At 44.0% G+C, this 18,300-nt stretch overlaps 1 protein-coding gene across 2 annotated transcripts in view; it reads right to left on the bottom strand.

Annotated features, from left to right (window-relative positions):
* Abca1 (ATP binding cassette subfamily A member 1) overlaps nucleotides 1–10,649 on the bottom strand; it is a 116,596-nt gene extending 105,947 nt beyond the window's left edge. For both annotated transcript variants that reach the window (XM_057790238.1, XM_057790237.1), the window contains exon 1: nucleotides 10,417–10,649. The gene's annotated coding sequence lies outside the window, so the exon portion shown is untranslated. The remainder of the gene's footprint in view (nucleotides 1–10,416) is intronic.
* Between the last annotated feature and the right edge of the window lie 7,651 nt (nucleotides 10,650–18,300).

The following is an 18,300-nucleotide window of genomic DNA, read 5'->3' as shown; positions in this document are numbered from 1 at the left end:
CATAAACTCAGGATGCACACCCAGCAACAGATTTTCATTTTCAGGAAATAATGGTTATACGAGTTACTCTCCCAAACTGCCAATAAATAAATGAGTGTGCTTCTCTACGTGTGTGTGTGTGTGTATTCGGCTTTTTAAAGACAGATTACTGCTATAGTTTGCAGAAATAAGATGCACTGTGAAATTTCTGACCCTAGCCGCAGGCATGTCTTAATACACCATCTGCAGATTTCCTTTTCTTAGATGAGGTAAAATGAACAAATATAAACATCATATCTATGCTTTTCCATATCATGAAATGGTGAGGCAGTAAACCACAAAGCAGGAGGGAGGCCCAAATGTAGCAGATATGCAAAAAGGTGCCGAGCTCAACTGCTTGCCTATTCATGAGATACTAAGGCAAAAACAAGAAACACAGCTGAGGCTCATGCCTCATCCCCTGGAGAATCGTGCAAGGTCCTGTAAGATCGGGTACGAAACCTGGAACCCCCCACAGAGAGCGTGTGCTTTAGAAAAGGCCTTTTCTCTAACAGCCTCCCAGAGCCTATGTCTCTGGATCAGTAGCCATGTTCAGGGAGAAGCGTAATGAGGTTATTAAAGGCCAGGAGACCTGGCTTGCACAGGCTCGCTGCACCCGTGATTTAAGACCAGACTTAAATTAAGGCTGCTGTGGAGTGGGAGGGATTGGTAGACAACCTGTAATTTCTCCAGGGTGACCCACCAGTTTAACACATGCCTGAAGCTAAGCTGATTGCCTTGAAGTAACTTTCCTGGCCTCCAGTCACTGACTCACTGGCCCCAAAGCCATCCTCCTCAGTGGTCCCTGCAATGCCACGCCCCTCCTGAGCCCTCCAACCATATCATAAACCTACAGCCCCACGAAACAGGTCTGAGTTAGGAGACCTACAGATGGACCACTCAGCTATGCCAGAAATGATGTTGTCCCCTAAAGGTAATATTTTCACACTGAAATTTGTGCAAACAAAACGGGCACGAGGTCTTCATGATAAAAAGTCAACCCCCAAATGAATTCGTTCTGTCCTTCCAGGAGAGCTTCACTATTTCAGAAGAGGCTCTGCTCATGGTCACTCAATTAAAAATACAGAATTCATAGACACTATCAATCCCAACAACTCTAACTAGGGAGGCAGAAAGTTTCAAAGTACCAAATACATCATACGTACTTTCTTATTCATAACAATAAGGTTATAAAGAGCTGCACACATTTTTTTCTCCAACCTGGAACACATATCCAACTTTTCAAGACAAAACTCTTTGCTAACAGCTTTATTTTCAAGGCAAGAGCTGTGAAATTAAAAACAAAAACCAAAAGCTGAAGTAAGAAAGGCACGGGTGCTGCCCCAATCTGTAACAGGCCTTTGAGAAGCAGGTCCTCGTGTGGCTGACAATTCTATTCCAGAAGAGACCCTAATAGTATAAAGCTATTCCCACTGTGTCACGGACAGTTAGACAGCCAATGGCCCTCTTCACCACCCTTGGCACTCCAGGGCTGCTACCAGCTAAATAAAAAGTCTCACAACTTTTTTTTTTTTTTTTTTTTTTTCGAGACAGGGTTTCTCTGTAGCTTTGAAGCCTGTCCTGGAATTCCCTTTGTAGACCAGGCTGGCCTCGAACTCACAGAGATCCGCCTGCCTCTGCCTCCCGAGTGCTGGGATTAAAGGCGCGCGCCACCACCACCCCGCCCTTCACAACTTTTTTTTTTTATTTATTATGTATACAATATTCTGTCTGCGTGTATGTCTGCAGGCCAGAAGAGGGCACCAGACCTCATTACAGATGGTTGTGAGCCACCATGTGGTTGCCGGGAATTGAACTCAGGACCTTTGGAAGAGCATGCAATGCTCTTAACCACTGAGCCATCTCTCCAGCCCCCCCCTTCACAACTTTTTAAAACATTTAAAAGCCAAGTTTTTCTGGAAGCACATATGTATAGAACTCAAATCCTTGTTTCTCTGTGGTAAAACTAGGGAAAAATTCTAACAAAATGTCAGAGACTGCCCCTCACCTGCCGCTGATCTCCACTAAAAAACAACATGGAACAAACATCAAAGAAGAATTTAGCAAATAAAACAAGTGTTTGCTTTTTCCCTGCTAGGGGGTATGGAGCACACAGAGAGCTGAACCTTCCCTTAGTCAAGAGCTCAACCTATCAGTGTGACTGACTGATCATACATAAGGAGATATGTAAAACCTTCAACTGCGATCACAATGCTAGCGGAAGAGAGACTTTGGCAGGAGAGTATTACATTCCTTAACCCTCATCTACAAGATATCTGCAAGCCCAGGTTTCCAGACACATTTGAGTGGATAATGTGCCCTGTTGTTCTAAGATGTTGTTTTCCAAGAACATCTTGGGAGGTGTGGCTCGGTGGCAAATCAGCGACAATCACCGTCTCTGGCTCACATCTCTGAAGGATGCTCTGGTGTGGTAGGAAAAGAAAAAAAAAGTTGTTGGAGTCTGAGAACATTCATTGACTCTCTGACCCTGGAGACTCTGAGGCCCTGCCTCCTCTGCATAAAACAGTGCTAACAATGTATATAAAACATTTATCCAGTTCCTGGAACAAAGTAAGTACAGTGCACATGGCTATTAAAACGATGTGAGTGAGCTACCCACTTTACAGAGGGAAGCTTCCAGTCAGGGTGGGGCTGAGAGTGGGCAGGCCATTAAAGGACTCGCTCTCCTCTCTTGGTCCACAGAGTGTACCATTTCCTTCAAGGGTCTTTCCAGAGAACACTGGAGCACTCTCCAGTGCCCAGAGCATGGGCACAAAGGAAACTCACCTTAGTATCCACCTTGGTATCCCTGGTGTCGCTTCGGGATACCATGACTTGCAAAATCACCTTATGGAATCTCTACAAGCTCCACACTGTCCCATCATCAGCTATTTCTATATCCTACAGATATGGAAATATCCAACAAATCCTGCTTAGGTCTTACCTAGGGCTTCCTCTGTCCCATTGCTTGGATCCTGCACAGAGCAACCTCCGCCCCATTTTCTGGAGTCTCTAAATCAATTATATTAGAAATCAAGGCTTACCCTCCTATCTCTTTTTGGATCTCCCCACACTTCTCCAGGACTGACTTATCAAGTAGGCCCTGCTAAATGATAGATTGTTTAAATCACGGCAACGTGGCCAGCTGTGTAAAGCAAAAAAAAACAAAAAAAAAAAAAAACAACAATAACCAAAAAAAAAAACCAACCAATAAATAAATAAATAAACAAGCGAACAACAAAACTAAGTTCAAATGGGACAGTATGTCACTTGATTTTCCTCAACATGGCTCTCATTTATTAGGAATTAAATTACTCTCAAAAGAGCAATACAGTCTGCAACGAGCCAGGGTAAGGTTCTAGGACCAGTGTGACCATACCAGTTAAAAACGAGGCCTTTCCGAGGGGCTCATCCCAAAACATAAAACAGTCAGAACTGCTCAGGCACCTGGAGTTCCAAGGCCATGAGTTCAAAGATTCCTTAGGAATTCTTTCAACAGCTGGTCCCAGCTTTTCCACCTGGACACTTTACTGCCTTCTTCAATTAGCTTACTTAGCTGCTCATTTAGGTTTGGTTTCGTTTTGTGAGACAGGGTTTCCTTGTGTGGCCCTGATTCCTGGAACTCTTTCTGTAGACCAGGCTGCCCTCAAACTCAGAGATCTCCCTGTCTCTGCCTTTGAATGCCAGGATTAAAGGCGAGTGCCACCACCCATCTGGCATCCAGGGCCAGCTTAGAGAGCAGGTGACCGACCTCAGGACCCTTCTCCAGACTGCCCTTTCCCAGCCAGCTCCTGAAGCTGTATAAACAGATGCAGTATGTCCCAAACATGTCAGTTTCACAGCCCAGCAAGCGCCAACTAACCAGATAAGGGAGAATTGCATCAGGAAGCCAGCTCAGACACAGAAGCACACGCCTTCCCTCCGCACTTACAGATACCTTCTCCACAAAAAGCCAACTAAACCACTTTGCTAACCACCTAACTAAAAGAAGCTTAGAAGGAGAAATAAAGCTGGGTGATGGTGGTGCATGCCTATAATCCCAGCATTCGGGAGGCAGAGGCAGGCAGATCTCTGTGAGTTTGAGGCCAGCCTGTCTACAGGAGTAAGTTCCAGGACGGGCTCAAAAAATAAAAAAAATTAAAAAAAATTTAAAAAAAAAAAAAGGAAGAGGGGTAAAGTTTACAACTGATTCTGAAAAACAAAACTTTAATGGTGTGTTTGCTTTTTATGCTTTTTATTTTATCTATTTATATTTTAGTATTGACAATGCCAACACTGTTATTTGAGGTTTGGGAAGATCATGCAAAAAGAAATCCATCTCAATTAAGTCCAGTATTATCAGGACTCTATGCATTCCTTTCTTTAAAAGTGACTCTGTTCTTAAGATTCCACACATCAAATATTCAGAGTACCAGAACTATTCAGGGGAAAATGGAACTAAACTAGTGGGTGGGACTTCTGCTAGACAGAGAGAGGGAGAGAGAGACTGACTGACTGTGAGTTTGCAGTATCATATAAAAATTCACACACTCTAGTCTCTAAGCAACGATGTACTAAGTGGTGACATCAGGTGAGAGCCAGTGTCCCCTTGTGGAGCTGTTGAGGACAGAGTGCCCTGCTGGTCTCTGCAGGCACATCCACTCACTCCCCAATGAAAGTCACCAGATCCACTCCTCAGCAGGGAGAGAGCCACACTCTGGCCATGTGAAATGCAGCTAGCACTGCAACCTGGGCAAAGGCAACCCTGCCACGAAATCTGCAAATCCCCTACGGCTGACAACGAAATACATACAACTTGACCAAAGGCTTGCTTTATTTTTAATTCAAAATCTTACTACCATTAACACCATAGTTAACATTTTCCAAAAATACATCTGCCTCAAATACCAATTAACACTCTCCAACCAAAATTAGTGCCAGAATTTTATATGTTTGCATAAACAAAACAGCGCCTAGAAAACCAGGATTTTTGTAGAAATTTCCTTCTCACTTGAAGTAAAAGCTAACGGACACTTTGAGAGAGCAAGGAGAGTTCCAGTTGGGAAACTCCTTATGGCTCAAACTGGCCCAAGAGAGGCAATAAACAAACGAGGCCAGGCAAATAGTTAATATTTCAGTGTCCACTTAAGCCATGCATTTAGCCTTTTATGTACACGATTCCTCTTTTCTCTCTTAAAGGGCACTGTAGCTCTCCAAATTCTGTAAGAGAAAGAAGAAGCCGGATCAAAGAAGCAAAAGATGAAGACTTTCATTTCCGATTAATGACTGTTCAGAGAAGGATCCCACTACGCTGGGACACAAAACAAAGCACAGGTCTTTATTATGAAGGGCCTAGAACAGATGATGTTAAAAACAAAAGGAAGCTGGAGAGAAGGCTCAGTGGTCAGGATCACTTGTTGCTCTTGCAGAGGACCACGTTAAATTCCCGAAACTCACGTGGTGGCTCACCAGCATCCATAATTCCAATTCCACAAGATCCAATGCCCTCTTCTGACTTCACCAAGCATGCACTTGGTGTACAGACATACGTATAGGCAAAGCACACATAAATCAAATAAATTTAATTTTTTAATAATTTAATAAAAATTTTAAAAATAAACAAAACAAAACAACAACACTGCCAGGGCCTAATGTACCCAGAATCCATAGAAAAGGCAATCAACCAGCTTGAGAAACCACCAGCACTGCCCCTACTCCCAACATTTAAAAAAAAAAATCATTTGCTTCCTCCTACACTGAGAGCAGGAGCACAGAGGAGAGAGAATTTTCCTAACAGTTTCAAGGAAAAATTCTGCTATAGTGATGGTCCTGAAAGTCTTTCAAAGGCCCATGTATTAAAGGTTCAGTCAGAGAGTGTTGGAATTAGAAGGTAGTGGGACCTACAAGATGCAGAGCCCGGCTTAGTCGTTCTGTGGGTCCTCAAAGAGGGCTGTAGCACCTTTATCCTTTCTTCATCTACTCATCTGTTAACAGACACCTAGACTGACTGATTCCAGTCCTGACTACTATGTGTCCTCAAATCCTTGGAAATGACACACTAAACACTATATTTTTTAAGTCACACCAAAAAAAGGTGTGAACAGAAATAATGTGTAAGAAACCACTGATACTTTTTAAAGTGTTTAAACATTTAAACCACCTAATGAGTTATGCTTATCCATAAAAATAAATTAATGCATGATACAAAATATTTGAATGGGGACCATCATGGATAGACTATTTTCTCCAATCACAGCTTCCTCAAAAAGGGAAATGAAAATCGTTGAGTAAAACTGTTTGTTCTCCTGAGTGACTGAGCCTAAATAAACAAGCACCAAACCTGATCAATGTACCGTAAACCAAGTCATAACAATGTTCGTGGCTGGTATCGTCTAACACTTTTCTGAGAATGTTTCATTTTTTTGAGTCATTTTAGGACATGGGAAGCAAGCAGCACCCAGCGTCTTAACTGACCGATTGAAGTCAGTATTTGTCAATATCTGTATTAAAGAGACAAGGACGTGCAAGGGGAAACCTAAGGTCAAAGACCTCTCCTGAGAAAGGCATGTGTGCCACAAGAAGACTAACAGTAATTATTGTGAAAACTACACTACCCACACGACGTGCAAGGAAATCAGCTGCTGTGGGAGTGCAGAATGGGAGGGGATTGTGGGTCCAGGTGATCGTGAGGAAGGTGACATCCTTTTTGTTAGTCTTGAAGTCAGCTTACGAGCCTACTGGGGTTTGTATTTATTTAACAAAACAGATAAAAATAAAATAGATCTTCAAACTTTTCTTTTCCTCTCTGTTTTAAACTCAAATGCAATGCTCCACAGCCACCAACAATAAAAAAACACAAACACACACCTGCTTTTCTACAGTCCATGTAGAACAGAATGCATGGCCTAGCCCAAGAGCTGCCTGGAAAAGCCATTGATTTCTGAGACTTTAACTTTCTCACTTCTTGTATTTTTAAAACGTACTGCCAGGCCCACTAGCTATAGGAATCTACTTTGAGGTCACACACTATTCAGAAATAACTGACTGAGGCAGGAGTATTGTGTTCATTCAAAACCAAGTTTTCTTAAAAAAAAAAAAAAATCGAGAACTGAGCAAAATGTTACCACCTGGGTTTTTTTGCATTGCGTGCAACCAAGATCTCTCCCAGAAGAGAATTTGGCTGACTATCCTCCGAGCAACGGAAACACGATACAGATTATAGTTTCTGGTAAGAAAGACAACAAATGAATATACAGAAAGTTCTATCTCACCGCATCTGAAATTGTGCCAGTCACTTACCGCGGACAGTTGAAGACTTCTGGAACGGAGTTCAAATCTAAAACCAGCTACTTGGAAAGTGGAGAGCCAAGGCCCAGCTAGCCTCCTACCTCCCTAATCTGCAGAGTAGATATGATAATAAGCTTGTTTCGAAGATTAACTCGGTGTTGGAGAAACACTTGGAATAACACTTGGCATAGAGCGCCGTGTGTCTATTATTAAGACACAAACTCTGCTATAACTTTGCTATTCAAGATGTTTCATTTGCATATGTAAAGACAGTCTCTCATTCTGTTAGTGCAGGAACTCTCGCAGTGCAACTAAATCAAACACGTATTAAGAAATGATCTTTTAAAACTTGATGCCAGAATAACTGCAACTAAATCAAACACATATTAAGAAATGATCTTTTAAAACTTGATGCCAGAATAATTGACCATAGGAACATTATAATCCCATTATTTATTTAATATCTAGACCACATACAAAGATGTATTTATACTTGAAGGTTTTAGAAATGCCAAAGCAACATGCATTTTTTTTTTTTGGTATTTTCTAAAAATCCAGAAAGTTCCTAATTTAAAGGTTTCAAGAAATGTCTATTCAACTATTTTAGAAACTAAAATTATTTGGCAAAAAAAATAAAGCAAAGCTCTAACCATTTTGAATCACTACAATACAGGCACAGGCAACCTTTTTTGTGAGGTGGAAAAATAAAACTTAAAAAGGAAATATTTAAAGGTAAAATCCTCCCAACTCCTCTCCTCCACACAGGGTAAGACAGCACACAGCTGAGGTGGGAAGGTTCATTCATTATTAATAATGTTGGCACTGGGGCTTCCATGAGTAGATGTGGAAAACTAACAAGACCTAATCACCTTTCTCCAATTCCAGACTAATGCTGTCTCCCACAAAATATAGCACGTTCCAAATCAAGATGCATCCAGGGTCCATTGCAGGCCCGCCTTTAGGTGCTAACAGAAACACTTATAAGGGGCTGTGTTTCAAACACTCATCTGCAAGAGCATATACATCACAGGTCTCCAAGTCACCACCAGGGTGTCAGTACAGAACACCAGTAACTTTTACAAGAGGCACATGCAATATTCTATGGCAGCAAATTTTGCTCCAAAAAGGGACTACAAGCATTATGTTGGCTGGAAACGTTCTTTCCTGGCCTCTCTGATTCAGCTTGTTCTCCCATAGATAATAATCAACCCTGTTCACTAAGTAGGTTTCGCAAAAAATAGCCCTACCTACTTTAATGACTTATGACAGCACTGAGGGAAAAAATACACTAACAAGAGAAACATTAATTTATCTTTCTTATTTTGTAATTATTATACTATCAACTCAGAAATATTCTCTATGCTGTCATACTTTCTTTAGTGTGGGAGAAGTTTTTGCAAAGATAAAAACAAAAATATGTTGTCCTTAGGTTTGAAGTTAGAATACGAAAACCAGGCTAAAAGAAAGGGGGAGATGAGAAACCAAGGACTTTTTAATTGGCATGTGTGTCTTGTCGCATATCAATACTTGGGTCCTGGTTCCAAGCTGTGACTGTAAGGGAACCCTTAAGACTGTGAGTTTGAGCCATGGCATGTGTCAGGTGTGCTTTGTGGGAGGTGAGGATTGAGACATAGAAAGAAAGTGATGTACCAATTCTCTTCAAGGAAGTTCCCTGTTGTTGTTTTGTTCTGTTTCTACAGTGGTGGGGCTAGAACCCAAGGTCTTGTACTTACAAAAAAAAAAAAAGCACTCTACCACTGACCTACATCCCAAGCCAAGAAGTTTTCCTTTTGTTTGTTTAAGTATCAGTCCGTCCTCTCTTGTATGTTTGTATTCTGCCCACTCCCTTTGAGGGATGTTGTGTGCCAATGCAGCAAATGAGGGAAAACAATTATTGTTAGTGCCAGATACTTTTTCCCTAAAAACAAAAATGTTTAATAGTATGTCTCTCCTTTCCGGTAAGTGCAGAAAAAAGAAATCAGACATCTACCCACAAGCCTGTCACCAGCGAACACCCTCAAGAGCCTTGACTCATTTAGCAACGGCCTGGGAGTCAGGAAACGCAATGACAAAAAAGAAAAAGAAAAGAGAAGACAAGACAGGCTTCCCCCCGCCCCAGATTTCCTTCCAGTTTGGAGCCATCAGTTTTGACCAGATTCAGATTCACAGATTCTACAGACTTGTCTTGCACGACGCCATACCTAAGCCACCCGGCCAGGAGGCGCTGCGGGCCAGTCTCCAGGGGCCACCCGCAGGCCGCCCAGCCCCCACCCCCTGGCGGCGGAGCCCGGCCCAGCACCCGAGTCGCGAGTTCTGCGCCGCCCGCCGGGGTTACTCGCGGTCATTCGGCTGCACTACCTAGCCCCAGCTTCTCTGTCGGTGCTCGGCCCTAAGTCGCCCCAAGGTACAAGCAGCAAAAAGCAGGAAGATGGGTTAAGGGGTGAAGGGGAAATGGACACCCCAGTTTGAAGTTTCTGCAGGCTCTCTTAAGTTTTCTGTCTTTAGAAGGAACAATACTCGTCTCCCACTTTGCGCCAGGGGCTGCAGCTTTCCAGAGCGCAGTTAAGCCCGTGGGTAGGACCCCCCAGGTCAAACAAAGCCCCGAGGCCTCGAACACGCGATGACACAAAAAAGATTGCATTTGGGACACTTTCTACTCGAGTTCTTTGGAAACAAGGACACGCCGCCCCAGTCCCGAGGAGCGGATCTCCAAGTCAGAGGCCAACACTGACCACTTTAATAACGGAGTGGGTAGTCTGATGTGACACTTGTGGGCGACGGCCGACCCGGAGCCAGACAAAGGGAGACGCTTCGCAGAGGATCCTTGTCTCCCCATCTCAGTGGCTGCACCCCTAGGACGCCCGAGAACCCTGGCTCTCTCTGCTCCCGAGGTCCATCTCGCAGGCCAGAGATGCTCTCCCGGGTCTCAGGCTACCGGACTCAGCTCTGCGTCTCAGGGTCGTCACGGCTCTTCCCAGACCTCCTCCTCCAATTTATGCCTCCCCTGCCCTATTTGCATCCCTAGAGGTAGGGGATATGGGGATTCGAGGACCAAAGTCCCGGAAACAGAGAGCTTCCCAGAGCTTCCTTGGCCCCGAAACAAAATGCCTAAGTCAATGAAGAACCTCTTACCTGTCTTCCACTTTGGTGTTTGCGTCTGTTTCTCCCACCCTGCACAAACCCTTCCAGAAAGGGGGAGAGAAGAAGTGGGGGGGGGGGACGGAGCAGAGCAGCGCCCCAAACCGGCTGTGGCTGAGCGGGTCCCGCGGCGCCCCTGCCCAGCCTTGCGCTGCGGAGAGAGGTGTGGGCTCGGCTGGTCCCGGCCCGCTCGCTCGCCCTCGGAATTACTGGTTTTTGCCGCGACTAGTTCCTTTTATAGATTCGGCTGTGCCGAGCGCCGGGGTTACTACCGGTCAAAAGCTGTTCTCTCCCTTTTCCCCCGCCCCCTTCCCGGCCTCTGTTTATGTAGTTCAGTCACTCAGCAGAAAGCACGTGGAGCCGCGGCCCGCCCCTTAAACGGGCGACAGTGCGCCGCCGCGGCGAGCACCCGGGGCGCACCGTGAAGTTTGCACGGGGTCCGCTTTCGCAGCCCCTGCACTGACCTGACAGCCTCGAGACCGAGAAACTCCGGGCTTGAGGTGCACCTGGGAGTCCGCATTCCCTGAACGGAGGGAATGGGGGTTGGGGAAGGGGGGGGGGGCACGCTTCCTCTAAACTATTGCTTTCTGCAATAGTTTAGGGGTTTCGGTTGGTTGGTTGCTTGCTTGCTCGGTTGCTTGGTTAGTTGGAAGGGATGTTTTTGTGCCCCTCCTCCCTCTTTTTGTTAGTTTACTCAGCCCCCAGGTTGGATAGGAAGGCTGACCGGTCCAGAAGCCTATCATTTTCTGTCTTTTCCTTTCAAAGCCCTAGATGGAAGGAGGGGCGGGGGGGGGGGGAGTGGAGGGTGGGCAGCATGTTTATCAGCCTGATTTTGGTTTCTGTCTCAAACCTTGACTTTGATTTTTCAAAAGACCAGCTGCCTTCAAGAGTCCCAGTCTGCCATACACACACACACACACACACACACACACACACACACACGGGGTAGGGGGGGACAGAAAGACAGAGCCTTAAGAGGATCAATGAAGAGTTTCTTGCTCCTCTTTCTAAATAAGGGGGGGGGCTTTATTTTCAATATAATGCAGAGGGCTAGGATTTTAACTCATAAGGCTTTTCAAAGCATGCTTAGACTGACTGCTTTGGGAAATTACATAACCACTCCAGATCACCATCAGCTTCTCTCGGTTATTTCCATGGGCAATCAGGTACCAGACTGTCCCACACGACAGAGAGACAGAGGCAAGAGGCTCCATACTACAAGCCTACATGGTGCATCCTACAATAAGCTAACAAACTGAAATAAAAATCTCCTTCCTTGATAAAGACAGCAGCTTCGAAAAGTAGGTTCACACTTCAGCTCCTCAGTTGGATATGAACCTGGGTAGGGATGGTGTAAAATAGCTGCCCCAACATCACTCTCTTCTCGGCCCAAGACCACACACACACATACACACACCTCCTCCATTGACAGTTGGTGCTTGCAAGCCACAACCAAGGGCAGCTGTGGTCACAAGAGTGGATTTTGATGTCAAACTGGACCAAAGTTAGATGAAGTTTTTCTGCCCCAATTTTATTGTCTTTATTTTCATTGAGACAGAGTCTTATGTAGTCTGGTGGTAAGCTCAATAACCTTGAATTCCTGACCCTCTTGCTTCCACCTCCCCAGACCTAAAATTACAGGAGCCGGGTACCACACCCAGATTGTACAGTGCAGGGAGATGAACCCGGTTTCTTGCAATGCTAGGCCAGCACTCTGCCAACAAGCCCATCTTTAGGCCTTGTGTTTCCTCATCTTTCAAGAAAAGAGAATGTTCTCTAGGTCTCCCAGGAGTTTTCTGAAAGTGAATTTGTTGAAAGCTTTGAAGTCCTTGGGAGAAGGGCACCATAAACAGAACCTTTCTGACTGAGCACCAGTGGTATTTTTTAGTGACATCCAGAGCCTATGAACTGTTTCCTGTGCCAGGCTTTCAAAAGTCCAGTACTAGCAAAGAATTTGAAATAATGTCAGTGACCATCTGTGAACAAAGAAGAATGCCTAAGGGAAAACTATCACTCTTCATACGGGTTTATTAAGATTAGATCTCTGTCTCTCTCCCCTCCTCCTCCGCATACTCTTGTGGCTCCCAAGAGTCGGTTCCCAGCACCCACATAGTGGCTCACATTCTAGGAGCTCTGACACAATCTGACACCACAGTCACCTGCCATGTATAGGTACACACATGTGCATACAAACATAACACTCGTGTACATAAATCCTTTCTTGATCTTAAAAGTAAAAGCTAACCTCCTGGGGCTCTCTACTGGGGAGTAGGCAACAGGCACCAGGCATATCAGGGAATTAAGATGCTAGAGGAAGAAGAAAGACTAGGAAGAAAGAAGCCCCAGGCAGAGCATCCCTGGACCCTCACTATGTGAAGGCAATGGCTCTAAAGCCAAACTTGATCCCTTTAATTAAGAACTTCTGTGGAGGTCAGAATCTGCCCCGCCCACTCAACTCACTGCAAGGAATAAACCAGCACACAGTGATGTTGGGACTGTGTGTATGTACGTGTTCTGTAGCTCTCTATCCTTGAGCCCATGCAGAGACCAAATGTTTCTTCCACGTTACACACGACATTAGTCTATTGACACCAAGTGGCATGCTGCTGCCGGTGGGTGAGCATCATATCACACAACTGGAATTCAGCAATTAGAACTTATTTGAGATCACCCTTCCAAGAGAACGAAGGTCAAAGCAGAAATCTCTCCCTTCCAGCCTCTGAGTGTCTCCAACTGGTTTGTTCCTGTGCATGCTTCCAAGAGCTTTCCCTCCCACATCTTCTGAAACCTACAATGTTTTCACCAAAAACTCAAACCTTGTCCTAGCGAGCCCTTTCTGCATAAATGGGGAGGCCCTTTCTCCGTTGCTGTTGCTCTGAAGTAGGAGCTTCCGTAAATGCGCCATGCGTGGCTTGAGGTTCTATTCTGAGATGACCCTGGGATCTTCTAATTTTAGGCTTGACCTTCAGGCAGCTGTGGCTGTGCAGACCTTGTTAGAGGTCATAGAGATACAAAAAGCTCAATTTTATCATTCCATGAAGACTTTCAAATCAAGATTCCATGAAGGGCAATGCTTGGCAGATACCTTTAACATTATCTAGCAGCCAGTCTCTATACACCTGATTTTAAACAAAGACTTTAAAAAAAAAAAAACAAATAAAGATGATTTTCACTACATGGGTGTTTCTTGACTGGTACGCCTACTGTTTGGTTTCCAGCAGATGAAAAACATAAAACAATGTGGAAATTCGGTGAAGAATTTCTAAAAACATAAATAAAATGATCTTCCAAGAATTGTAGTGAAATTTGTAGTGTAAGGAAACCTACTGACCAATCATTAGAGAATATAGTTCAGATTTTCAAAAAGAGAACACGAGATGGTCCAGTCAGTAAAGTATTCAGCATGCAAGCATGAGGGCCTGAGTTTGTATCCCCAAAACCCACGTCAAAAAGCGGGTGCAATATACCAATAATCCTAGCATTGGAGTGGTGGAGATGGAAGGAGTCATTTAGCCAGCCAGTCTAGCAGACTCAATGAGCCCCAGACGAGTGAGAGACTCTGCTTCAAATAAATAAGGGGGGATGAAATTGGGGAAGACACCAGATGATGATCTCTAGCTTCCAAATGCATGTGTGTGCACACCCACAACGCACAGACACATGCACACATACCACACAGAAACCCATGCACACACACCACACACACACTATACACACTACACACAGACACACACATCTTTTTTTCCCCAAAATATTGGTAAGCCATCTTTAATAAGGAGAGACAAAACTACTTCCAGTTCACATTTGAGCAGGGTTTAATTCCAATCCATGTTTAGACACAGAAACAAATCCTCAAGCCATCAATGATTACACAACAAAATACAAGGTGTCGCCTGTATAGGTGGAACAGGCCCTAAGCCACGTAGACCCTGAATGAGGTGATTCTTTTCAAATGAACCAATATGATCTCTTCTGTGTTAATGTGAATTCTATTAACACCCAAGCAGGATGCAAAACTGTCACTATTTCTGGTCTTGAGCCAGTTAACCAGTTTGTAAATATATATTCTCTGAATATTAGTTAAATAGTGTTTTTGTTTGTTTTTTGGTTTTTTGTTGTTGTTGTTGCAGCTTTTTCTTAAAAGCTCCAGCTCTGCTGGGCAGTGGTGGCGTAGCCTTTCATTTCAGCACTTGGAAGGCAGGCAGATCTCTGTGAGTTCGAGGCCAGCCTGGTCTACAAAACAAATTCCAGAACTGTCTTGGGATGGGGGAAGGGGGCACACTTCCAACCTGCCTGCCTCCAAATCCCCTTCCCTTAACACAACAGGAAAACATTAATGTCTCTTTCTTGTCTTTCATTAACTTGTCCATGGTGCCCAGGCTCTTCTGTCCAAGTCAGTAACACAAAGAATCGAGAATTTTTTTATTATTATAAAAAAAATTAGCATTGCAGAAAATACACAGAAAACTATCTAAAACTCAGACAGACAGTTTATAACTGGTAATGTTGATGGCCTCTTTTAGGTACTTAGGCTATTTGAACTCTGGTATTTGACACTGTTGGCCACACCTGCCTTACTGTAGCTAGTTCTTCAGTTGCGTGAGCCTGGTTCTTTTCTGGCTGTTCTGCTACTTTAACCACCCCCCCCTCTCTCTCTGTGTGTCAGACACACACACACATACACACACACACACACACACACACACATTTGCACAGGCTCTTGGGCATCCACGCCCGCACACACTCACAGGTTTTCTTCTCTGTGTTTCTATATGTTCCTCCATGCAGATTCTCTGCCCCTGGGTTTCACTTGAACTCTGTCTGGGTGTGCTGCAGCCAGTTCACACTGCTCAGAAGGGCCAGTTGTGCTCTTCAGCAACCCCACAATCGGCATCCCGAGGGCTAACTTGAAATGGTCAGTGTCATGAAGATTTATTCCATTGGGAATCGTAAATCAGAGCTTGTTTGCTTGGTTTTTCTTTTTCATTCCTCCTAGCTTTGATTTGATTTTGTTTTGCTTTCCTTAAGCAAGCCACTTATCAACATTTATCAGCACAAAATGATGAGGACATTCTGCAAGTTACAAAGCACACACACACACACACACACACGCACACGCACACGCACACACCATTTCTTATCTTCCCTTTAAATCTTTCCTCAGAAAAACAAAACAAACAAACAAAAAACTTCACTTAAAAACATCATCACCCAATCATTGGCTCTGCAGAATCACAAGGTTAACATTTCTGTCTCTGTCTCCACCTTTCTGTTCTCATTTGAAAGAACTTCAGGGCCAGGGTACTGCTTCTGAACCTTTTAAAGGTTTTCGTTTACCTCCATCCCCACTGCTGACTTCAAGCCTGGAATGTGGCTCTCTGTATTGCAGGACCTTGCAAAAGGCTGCTCCTTTCTCCTCCTAGTCATCTTCCTAGAGGAAAACTGGTCACTCGGGGAGGAAGGAAGAGGAAAGGTAGTTAAATCACACCGAACAAAAACAAGCATCACGCGCAGCCCCCCACCTGAGACAAGCACACTTCTTATTGTTGTCCTGAGCTGCCAAAAACAAACAAACAAACAAAACTGCACTTCAAGTCCCTTTAGATGACCTAGGAAGTGTTTTGAACCTGTAGCATCTGAAGGCCTTTGAAGGTGATTGTATGTCAGGATTCCAGCTTCATCCTCTCCTTCCCGTCTTCCAGCTGCCTGCTGCCATCCCAAAGACTGAACCATTTGCTTCCCCAGGGTTTGGAAACCCTTTCCATCAGATCCACCTCAGCCATGCGATTGCACTGTTACCCTGGAGTATAGAAGACGTGGTCTGTTGTAGCATTAAGAGTAGATAAGAGGAAGACCTTTCAAGTATTCAAATCGTAAATAACATTTATCCCCAGCTCAAGTCTATCGGCATGCCTCTCCGCAGATTCACAGAGGGAACTTACAAATAAGGACACATGTGTGAGAAGAAAATAATTGGACTTGGGGGATTAAAGAAAGCCCAGTCTTTATTAGAGCAGAGTTTCTGCATCTGCATTTTCCATACAGAGTCCTTTCTTGACACTGAGGAATCCACATTCCTGGCAGTGATTTGGATGGTTTTATGCCTTTGCCAAGAGTTGTCCTTCTCTGTGACACAAAAGAATAAGTCATTAAAAGATAAATCCTAAGAAATATTCCAGATCTCCTTCTCCTAGCTCCCAAAGAAACAAGTCTCTTTTCCCTTCCTCTTTGTGGACCCTGGGGACCACCTTCCAAGAGGCATTGACTGGCATTTATTGTCCTCAGGGTGATGGTGGACCCTTCCTTGTGGACCCTATGTGGATTCTCAACAGTTGTTTAAACAGAACCAACAATTTGAAAGGCCAAATGTCCAACTGTGCTGGGACCCCTCTTGTTTCCCCTCTGTGGTCATGCTTCTGGTGAGTTGAAATGTGCTATGAAATCTGAGTCTTGTTTTATCTGGTCCCAGATTTAGCTGGTATCAGAAGGAAATGTCCTCCACTCCTCTGGGCCTGCTGCAGAACTTACATGAACATTGATCTTGTATGAGCCTTTCTTGACTGGTCCTTCAGCCACCTCAATTCAGTAAGAAGTCTGTCTGCTCAGCACTGGGGCTAGACAGCCTTGACATGATGTCTAAATGAGAAAAGAAAGCAAAATGGAGGAGTTGAGACATCTTAAAAAAAATCACAGGTTAAAGACAAGGGGAAAGTAGAAGAACGATGGTGTGAACCAAGGGGCTGCAAGGTGATCGTCAGCCTAACATCTTGGACCAGGAGACTCAGACCCAATAATTTACTGGAAGACATTTGTCATAAGAGAATGCAAAAAAAAAAAAAAATACAGTGACAGGCCTGGAGAGATGGATCAGAGTATTTGCTGTTCGAGCATGAGGACATTAAGGGACATCCAGCAACCACATGCAAAGCTAGGAGTGGTGGGCTGAGGGGTGCGTAGAGAGTGCAGGGTCAAAGGTGCTTGTCTCCAGGTTCAGGGAGAATCCTTGTTTCAAGTAACAAAGGAGAGATCAAGAGACCCGACATTGTCAATGGCTTCTATCCATGAGCACACCAAAACAAACAAACAAACAAACAAAAAACTAACGAATTAAAAAATAATTATGGCCGGGCGGTGGTGGCGCACGCCTTTAATCCCAGCACTTGGGAGGCAGAGGCAGGCGGATCTCTGTGAGTTCGAGACCAGCCTGGTCTACAAGAGCTAGTTCCAGGACAGGCTCCAAAACCACAGAGAAACCCTGTCTCAAAAAACCAAAAAAAAAAAAAAAAAAAAAAAAAAATAATTATGCTCCAGCACTTGTTCAAGAATATTTTTCACTTATTGCTTATAAGAGTGAGCATTTCAAAGCCATTTAATCATCTAACCACATTCTCCATAAACTCTGCTAAATTCACATGATAGAATGTTGTACTGCCATGAGAAATTAAAATGATGTTTGTTTTTAAAGATTACTGACACAAGAAACTGTCCATGGTAAATGTTAATTGAAAAGGCAAAGCTATGGTTCTATGCATACACGATTCATATTTAGAAGGTTTTAAATATATTTATAGCTTTTTCATTGAACATATTTGCATAGAAATTACTGACAACTCTTACCTAGATGTTAGCAGCTGTTTTCTGTGGGTAGTAAGACTATGAGTCACATTTTCACACATATCTGTAGTTTTCGGTTTTTCTGGGATAAGAAGGTATGATTTTTAGTTAAGAAAATACAGTTTATAAATAAGCAGTGGAAAGAGAGAGTTTACAGCTGCTGGGGGGAAAACCATGATTGCCACATGAAAACAGCTATCCTAGCATGTTTGATTGGCTGGTTTTTTGAGACCGGGTTTCTCTGTGTAACAGCCCAGCTGTCCA

The sequence above is a fragment of the Chionomys nivalis genome, chromosome 16, assembly GCF_950005125.1.
Source record: "Chionomys nivalis chromosome 16, mChiNiv1.1, whole genome shotgun sequence".
NCBI lineage: Eukaryota > Metazoa > Chordata > Mammalia > Rodentia > Cricetidae > Chionomys > Chionomys nivalis.
The sequence above is the reverse complement of the archived record's forward strand: the minus strand, read 5'-3'. Positions and strand labels throughout refer to the sequence as shown.